Consider the following 10,341-nt stretch of genomic DNA (forward strand, 5'->3'; position numbering starts at 1 on the left):
ATCTGCTTTATAAATTTTAAAAAAAAAAGAAAAAATAGTTTTCAAATTAAGAAAAGTTATCGTTGTGACACATGACACAATCTGGAGTGTTGGAATTCAAATTTTTTAAAATCCAACGGCAGAGATTAATTATTTGAATAAAAATTTAAAAAAATTGTAAAAAATCCGTAAAAATTGTAAAAAATCTGAAAAAAAATTGTAAAAAATTGTTTTTACTTTTCTATAAATACCACTTCTTCTCCATCTACCTTACACCACAATTTCATATTTTCTCAACTACTTTCAATCAAATTCCTATCTTTTCTCTCAAAGTTTCAATCCAATTTTTTTTCCACAAAATGACTACTAATGCAGGTACGAATTTGTCGCTTCTTGAAGATGTTGCATTGTGCACTAGCTGGGTTGAAGTTACTCATAATTCCCTTACTGATAATGAGATGCAGTTGCGAGAAATGTGGAGTTTAATTCATACCAAATTTCTTGAGCAAATAGGTGGGAAAAGAACCAAAGAATCGATGTCCAGTCGTTGGAAAATACTTTGCCATTCCTATAGTACGTGGAGAGATGCCTTGACACAAGCTAGTAGTAATGTTCGAAGTGGGGCAAATTATGCGGATGAGGTAAGAATATATTATAATTATTTGTTTGTAGTATTATTTTGTTACCTAATTTGATTATAATTATTTGTTTGTATTATTTATTTGTTACCTAATTTCATTATTATTATTTGTTTGTATTATTTATTTGTGACCTAATTTCATTATTATTATTTGTTTGTATTATTTATTTGTTACCTAATAATTTCATTATTATTATTTGTTTGTATTATTTATTTGTTACCTAATAATTTCATTAGTATTATTTGTTTGTATTATTTATTTGTGACCTAATTTCATTAGTATTATTTGTTTGTATTATTTATTTGTTACCTAATAATTTCATTATTATTCATTTGTAGCAACTTCAAGCACAAGCATGGTATGCTGTCAAAATCAAATCAAGAAACAAATCATTCAACCGGTGGGAATGTTGGAATATTGTTAAAGATTGTCCTAAATTCAAAGTTGTGCCTGTTGGTCCAAAAGTATGCATGAACAGCACCCCTCTACACAACACCCCTCTACACAGCACCACTCCACACTCTACACCCAATCATGGCTCCCATGTTGATGAACAAGAAGGAGAAGAAGTGCCTGAAACGCCCATTCCTGAACAAGCGTTGGGGTCGACCCATTATCCAATTAGGCCTCAAGGTAAGAAGGCTTCAAAGAGGAAAGGGAGTGCTTCCAAGAATGATTCTGGAAAGTACATGCAAGAACTTGCTCGTCAAGGTGAATTGACGTTGGCGCGGGAATTGGTGAAATATGAGGCTGAAAAGGCTAGAGATGAGGCAAAAGCTGCAACTATTCAACAAGCATTTCAAGCTGAACAGAGGGAAAAGAGCTACTTAGGCAAGAAAGGGAGTTGCTTAGAGAAGAAAGAATTGCACAACGAGATCGTGACATTATGAACACGCGTTTAGAAGGGATGTCTCCAAATTCTAAATATTTTTGGTAGTCGGAGAAAGCGGATGTGGTGCAAATGAGGCGTGCAAGAGAAGCCAGATCAAGACAAGATGGTCCTAGCACAACAAGACAAGATGATCCTAGCACCACAGATTGGTTAAGTGATGATGAATAAGGTACATTTTGTAATCGAAGCCCATAGTTTTCCAATCATTTTGGGTTGTAATTTATTATTTATGTTGTTTCCAATTTATTGAAGTTAGTACTTTATTTAAAGTAAGAGTACATTCATTTAATTTCGTAATATATTTATGCTAATAATAGAATCTTTATTCATCAAATTGTTCACGTATAATGAAATTATAAAACACACCAAATAAAACTAAAAAACTCACCAAATGGAATTACATAAACACACCAAATAAAATTACATAAACATACCAAATAATAAAAAACTCACTACAAAAAACACACCAAATAAAATTACATAAACATACCAAATAATTCACACCAAATAATACATAAACATAGCAAATAATAAAAAAACTCACTACAAAAAACACACCAAATAAAATTAAATAAACACACCAAATACAAACAAACATACTAAATAAACTTAAGTATCTTCAGCTTGTTTCAATGCCCACTGGTGCTCTATCAAGTCAATTTGCCGATCATTGTGCATAGATGACCTTTGAAGTGTAGTATATCGTTGAATGACCCTTTCAATGTAACATCCATCCCTTTCTAATGGCTCGTGCTGCGCGGGTTCTTCGGTAGCATCATGCGCACAATATATCCGTGTTCTTGAATTGTTCATCGTGTCTGGCTCTGGCTTATATTCATCAACCGCATCATAATCGAACTCATCTTCCACAATCATGTTGTGAAGAATGACGTACGTCATTATGATGGATCGAAGTGACTCTACATCGAACATTCTGGCAGCACCTCTGACGATCGCCCAACGAGCTTGAAAGATACCAAAACAACGCTTCACATCCTTCCTGCACCCCTCTTGATAGCTTGCAAAGTGTTTTTCCTTTGCACTTCGCAGACGTGGCACTGTTTTGACAAATGTTTCCCACTGTGGGTAAATGCCGTCAGCTAGATAGTATGGCCCGTCGTACCTACGTCCATTGACGACGTACGTGACTTTTGGTGCCTTTCCTTGCAGGACGTCGTTGAACACTGGGGATTGGGTAAGGACGTTGAGATCATTTTGAGCCCCCGGAACCCTGAAAAAGGCGTGCCATATCCATGTATCAAAAGATGCCACTGCTTCCAAAATGATAGATTTTGCTCCTTTTCTGTCCTCATATGTGCCTTGCCATGCACTTGGACAGTTTTTCCACGTCCAGTGTCATACAATCGATGCTTCCTATCATCCCAGGAAAACCTCGCATCTCGCCTTCTTCAGAAGCCTTTGTAAGTCCATGTGAGTAGGTTTTCGGAGGTACTCTGCGGTGTACAAAGATTCGACTGCTCCACAAAACCTCATCAGGACCTCAAGAATGGTTGATTTCCCCATCCTCGTTATCTCATTCACTTGGTCTGCAGATGCTCCATACGCAAGCATCCGCAACGCAGCAGTGATTTTTTGCTGAGGCAGGAGACCCATAACACCACAAGCATCCTTCTTTTGCACAAAGTAAGAATCATGGTTGCAAACATCAGTTATGATTTTGTTGAACAAATGTCGTTCCATTCTAAAACGGCGTATGAACTACGTATCAGGAAATGCATTGTTATGGACAAAGTAATCGTCCAACAGCTCTTCACCCATCGTTGCCTGCTTCTATCAAGGTTTCTTGAACGGTTGGGCCTGCATATCTGAGCAACAGTCTGGATGACTCGACCGGAATGTAAGGCTCTGGCCATTCTTGTTTCGTCATCTCTCCTTCTACGCTCCTCATCCTCTTCCATCTCATTTTTGGCTATTTGAAGGTTAAACATTCCTTCAGATTGGTTAAACAATTCTTCCTCTTGCTGATCGATTTCCCACATCATCCTTGATGAAGAAGAAGACATTGTAAGGATAGATGGTGAAGAAGAAGCAGAAACTATGAATAATGAGATAGAGATGTTGAGAAAATTGGTGTGAGATTTGTGAGGATGGATGGTGGATTATATGGACGATTCAGAAAGGATTGGATTGTAGATAAGGCCATGTGGCATGCCGTCATTCGTTAAAAATTTGATCGAAATCTATCCTCAAAGATTTTGAAAAGATAATGACACATGGCACGATCGTATTGGATAAAAATCTTATCAAAATCAATCTCTAATAATTATCTGTTCGGATAATGATACGTGGCGCAATTTTGAACGAGTTAAAATCTGATCGAAATCTTTAGACAAGATTCTCAAAAGATAACGACACGTGACACGATGACATTGGATAAAAATCTTATCGAAATCCATCGCTAAATAATTTTTTTTTATAAAATGACACGTGGCGCAACGAGAACGATTTAAAAAATCTTATCCGAAATTACAAATAATTTTATTTTGTATTATTTAAACAAACAAAAAAAACTAATATTTTATTACTTATTGCCAGGGGGAGGGCTCCAAGGGTGCAGATGCAAATGGTAATTACTGTTCATTAAGGGCAGTTACTGTTCATTAAGGACATTTACTATTTATTAAAGGCAATTACTGTTCAATAGGGTTGATTCAATAGTGGATTGCCAGGGGGGCTCCATGGGTGGAGTTACTCTAAGGGAACACAGAGTGTAGCTAAGTCACACAATAGTCAATATAATTTGGTATCGAATTCATCATCCATGAGATTCAACACATGAGACATCTCACTTCTAAATGAAAAATTCTACCACCAGACCGTTGTACTATGTGCGATTCGGTTTTGCCACATTATCCGTCGTCAGTTGCAGATAGCTGTTCTAGTTATGCAACAAAAAAAGGTCCCCGACGTGTGGGCGAGTTGTTGGTTTTGTTTGGAAATTTACACAATTTAACACATGTTTGGATGAAGAAATTTAAGATTACTAATGAATTTTAAAATGATGAGATTTTATTTTCTAGAACTTGTGCATTTTCTTGTTTAGTTAACCAAAAAAAATAATAATGGAATTGAATACATAATTTGTTATTTTTAAACTCTCAATCATAGAAATTGGGAAATGACACATATTTACATTGAATTTAAACTTGGGAATTGAAGGTCTCAAATTCCAAATTTTTTTTCCTTGCGGAAATTCAAAATTTATATATTTATGAATCCAAACAAGGGAATTAGTGCATATCAATTTATAAATTCCGACTTTAATTCAAATTTCAAGTTTATTTCTCTTATCCAAACATAGTGTAAAGGAAATTTGCACGAGTTTAAGAAACTTTAATGTTTTTGGTTATAAGGGTTTTAAGGAATGTTATTGATTTTCCAAATAATCCGTCATTATTAATTTGCGTAATTAAATTTATTGATGTTGGATAATGTAAGAACAAGTAAGAGTTGTCGATGATTGATATACACTAACGTAAGAGCGCGTGAATTACGTTACTGTGATTGGGTACTATACTTTCACACACTTATCAAAATGTAAGAGTGGAGCGGGAATGTCACTTCTCAAATTTAAGATGGTAATTTTTGTTTTAACTCATCTAGTCAGATAAAATGCTTTATAAAGTTAAGATTCATAAATTGTAAAGCAATTAACACTTTACATCACCGACATTATCTATAGGGTATTGTTATCCAAATATTTATTTTTACTTCTCATATATTTCTTTCAATTTTAGACCGTCGGATCAAATGAATTGAAAACGATCAATGAGAAAAAAATTAACAAGAGTTTGTAAAAATTAAAATTAAAAATAAAATGGGACCAAGACAAGAAGAGCATGAAAATAGGTCACACATGTGGAATGAGAATGCCACGTGTAAAAGAGAGAGTGGGAAATGGGGTAAGTAAGCGGGGCCCAAGAGCGTCAGACTACTTCAACGTTCACACAACCATTTCTTCACAGGGATTATCGGCATTTTTCACATCTAGGATTTTAACCCAAGCAACGCCCTCTTTTACGCTTGCGGTCCTTTTACTAACTTATTTTCCTACATGTTTTAAATTTTTTATTTTGGCTATAAATTATTAGTATTAAATAAAAAGAAACGATAAATTAAATAAAAAGAATATCATTATAGTCATTCAAAATTACGGTGTAGTAGTATTCCTCTTCATTTGAAAATGAGAGGTCTTAGGTTCGAATCTCATGAATGGCGAATTCGATACCAAATTAGGCTGTCCATTGTGTGGCTATCAAACTTCGTCTTCCCTTAGTGTAAAAATATCGATATACTCACAAAAAGTATATCATTAGGATATTTTTCGTTAGTTAGTAGTAGTACAAGGAGTACAATTGCATTTAGGACAAAAATTTAGAGAATTTTAACGAAAAGTTTCCGGTATTGTTCACTTTAATGAAAAACCACATTTTTACACTAAAAAGTCAATCATGGTACTATTTACTTTACCCTTTATTTTGTCATTTTCGTTAAAACTCGAAGTTTTTAAACCATTTTCATTAGTTTTCTTAAAAATTTACTTTAGTAGCACGAAATAGTACAATTGCATTTAGAACACGTATTTGTATTTCTTGTTGGTATCTCTCTCTCCTGACATAACAAGTCCTAATATCAAATAAATTTCTCTACTTTCCCTGCTACATAAAGACCAGGTGGATGAGCTTGTTATATGAAAGTTCTCTTTGACATTTAGACTAGGTATGGTACGAAAGGCATAGGGGAGCTATGTGGTCAAGCATATACGGAAGTTGTCACGTCAACACGAGTAGTGCGGCTAGTGTCGAATGCAGAGAGGTTTATGAGAGTCTCAATAATAGAAGATGCAAAATCATGTAAATGTTGCAATCATATTAAATTAGGAATATGATTATGTAAATCCTAACATGTCTAGTATATCCTTATGGGATTCTACCATATCTCTTAGACTAAATATTATCCTATTAGAGTTGTAATCCTATTAGGGTAAGGAATTAGCCTTCCCTACTACTATAAATAAAGGCACAATGGGGTGAAATAGAACACACCTTACAATTACACATCTATCTCTTTCTCTCTACTATTGCCTCACCCCTCTCTCTGGCCTCCATAATTGTTTAATAAATTATGCCTACAACACGTTATCAGCACGCTCTTTAAGCTGCGCTAAAGAGAGTTTGATCTTCAATCAGGAGAGCATTATGTTTTAATCATTAAATTATTATTTTGAATCGATCTACATGCTATTGATTCAATTTAATTTTTCTTTGTTACACGTGATACAATATATTGGAGATGCAATTCTGGCTTTCAGAGAAGGATTTTCTACAAATTCAAAGGTTTAGTTGTTTTCTGCCAATCAGGTTCTTTTAAAATAAATTAAGATATTTGAAACGAACATGAAGCATGTAAATATTCCCTATGATGCATGAACCTCCTATATTTATATTTTCCTTTCAATTATATATATTGCATATGTGTTCACATATTTTGTCAATATATATACTTGTTCATGCAATACGCAATTATGCTATGTGGAATTTGAGTCAAAGTATTGAAATTAATTTAGAAGCAATTAATGGTTTTTAACCCTAGAGATTCGAAAAAAGGGGGGGAAATTGAGAATTTTGAGACACCATCACTGCACCATCGTAGCACCACCCTGGCATCACCACGCTGGCCTGAAGCCTAGCCATGTGGAGGAAACAGTGAGACACTTGGACCATGCGCACAACCTTTTGGGCTTGTTGCCATGTTAAAACCCAACCAGGCTTCGACTTGGGTTGACTAACCCCACAAACCTGAAGCCCCGATCCACATCCTGAGCCCACAACCCGCAAGCTTTTGCTTGAGAAAGCCCCGACCTGTTGCTACCACAACCAACCCTGCAAGTTTGGCTTGTCCCACGGTCCCAGCTTCGCTAGGCCTCACTTAAGCTTACCACAAGCTAGCTTCAGCTGGGCTTACTCCTCGCGTTGGTTTCAGCCCAAGAACGCCATCAGCTTGCTGCTGGGCTTCTTTCCCCTCGGCTTGTGGCCTGTTGCCATTTTTGGGCTGCTTTTGCAGCCAACCCAAGCCTCTAAGTGCTTTGCCTTACTCACGGCACCCCAAGCCTAAACCCTTTTAGACTATGGTTTTCGAATCCAATGATATTTTTGGCATTTTAAATCATTTTAGCTCGAATGTTATTATTATTTCTTGCTTCTATAATCGTCCTTGCATGGTCCGATTTATTGAATTAATTAAAGTGACTAGCAATCCATTAATCTGACAATTAATCCAAAATTATTGGCCTAAAGTCCACTTTTTGGCAATTAACGATTCAATAAATTATTTCGTTTCTTTGAACCGTTGACTCCCTTTCATATTCCTGAAGCACTCACACTTGAGTTCCTGAAGCAACCTAATTCCACTACACTTAGTTGTATATTGTATTATGTGTTCTTATAGGTACCTCCTCTTACGAACCAAAAGTTCATAACTAAACTCGAACTTGTAGTTTCGAATTTAGTGCCTTTGAAACTCAAAGTTTTCATAGAACAAATACACCCATGACAACCTGACGTTTTTCATGGAAACCATGTCTTAGAACTCAAATGTTCTAACTTTGATGCTTATGGATGATTCATTCCCATAGCACTAATCACAATCTTATTCTCTATATTTAGTGGATTGTCGTACCGTAACAATTTCGATTTTCCTGATTTGGATGTTTCTAATAGAAACCACTTTATATGGGGTACAAGATGTGAATCTCCATCTGACTATCAATAAGCTAAGTAACCATTGAAGCCAACAATGGCATGGAAGAGCTAAATAAGCCTTTGTCATGATCTTCATTCGAAGAGTTATGCCTAAAGCATTACAAACGGAAATACCTCCCGAACGAGGATTCCATGGCTCTTTGGCTCGCTTCTACGGACCGTTTAATCATGAAAGACATTGCTTGAAGCACACCATGATTACGTCCATGAATGAGTACAATTATGAAGTATATAAATTTGATCGAATTTTGACTGGAGAATATTTTTCTCATTTTTCCTTGTTTCTAGCTCACTCCTGAAGCAACAATGTAGAGAATGGAAGTTTACCAAATTCTCAAATCTGATTACTACCATAAACGTGTGAGAAAGGTATAGAACTAGTTTTGGCTAGAGTCTACTGAACGGTAGAGACCCAGTTCGACTAGAGTCTACCGAATGCCTCAACCCAGTACAGTTAAAACCTATCGAATAGTGATGCTCTACTTCAGCTAAGGATAGGCACGGGCTGGGCCGGGCCTAAATTTGAAGGGACTGAACCAGACCTGACCCTTTTAAAAAGGAAATAGGACAAGCCAGGTCAGGTATTGCAAATATGATCACTAGAACCAGACCTAACCCAACCCGGTTCGGGACGAGTCCACGGGTCTTTTTTTTTTTCAAGACCCTCATCCATTTGCCGTTTCCAAGCAATTTAACTTGCTTATCCCCCACACAGACTTAAATCGCTCCAGTACCTCATCGCCTTCCTCAACATCTTCAAATCGCTTCAAGACAACGTCTCAGCCAAGCTTGACCCGACCCAGATCCTCCGCGCATTCCACCGAGTCCGAAACCTCTCAATCGAGTTCCCATTGGAGGTGCACAAATCGGAGACAGAGGCGTCCAGAAAGAGTGATAGTTAATTGATAAACCTTGAAAATTTAAAAAGTGTTTTAGAGAAATTACTTGAAATTATCGACAGCTCAAGAGCAGGATTGAAGGAAAGAGAGAAGGGTGTGGACATCGGCTTATGGCGTAACTGGTAATGCTTTATGGACGGCAACTTGTGGCGCAAATGGTTTACAGCGAGTGAGCTGGGTATATGCCTGGTTGTGCTTTGTGAAAGTTTAAGGCAAGTGAGATGGGAGAAAGAGAGAGAGAGATCGAGAAAGAGGAGATCGAAAGGGAGGAGATCAAGAGAGATCAAGAGAGGAGACAATAAAGGGTGAGGGTCGAATTAGGTCTAAGAATAAGAGAGAGAAGGTAATAGACAATAGAGGGTAATCACAGTAGGCAATGAACGGTCCGGGTTGGGGGCCCGTTTTCTCCAATCTTTAGAATTGACTCACCCCGTTATTTATCAAGAACTTGCCCGCCCCACCCCATTTTGTATTTTTAATTTTTGGACTCACCCCGAACCACAAAGATCCACCCGACTCGCGGGTCTAAAACCCGTTTGCCCACCCCTAGCTTCAGCAGGGATGCATAGAAAGGCATGATCTGCTTCAGCAAAGATGCACCGAATGACATTGCTTTGCTTTGGTAAAGGCCTACCGAATAGACCCCTCCAGCCTCGGATGTAGCCCACCAAACCCAATTCTGTGTCTGTCTCTCTCACGATCCAATTTCGAGTTTATTTTTACAACCTATGGTAAAATCAGGACCTATCAAGGTATGGCATCACGCTCGAGTATGATCCTTGGCATCTAAGACCTAAAATTTCAAGAATAAAGGATACTGTTCCTCAACCTCAACCATGCAAAATCTACTTCCATCTTGATGGAATAGATAATTGGTTATGCATCTATTTGTGCCCCTACCAATGTTGTTAAGGAGTACCATTCTAGTAGTCAATATGTGAGACTAATTTTGCTCCACAAAACACCGTTGGAAAAGCATAATTTTGACATGGATGGCCTTGTTGGCCGAATCCCCTTAGTAAACCATTTACTTGTGAACATTTTTTTATATTCTTGGATTCACGTTTGGTGTTTGTTTTAGTTATGGATAATCTTATCAATCTTGTCCTTGAATATGAGTTAATTGAATCATGTTTCTTGTATACATG

Source organism: Malus sylvestris, chromosome 14 (genome assembly GCF_916048215.2).
Source record: "Malus sylvestris chromosome 14, drMalSylv7.2, whole genome shotgun sequence".
Lineage (NCBI taxonomy): Eukaryota > Viridiplantae > Streptophyta > Magnoliopsida > Rosales > Rosaceae > Malus > Malus sylvestris.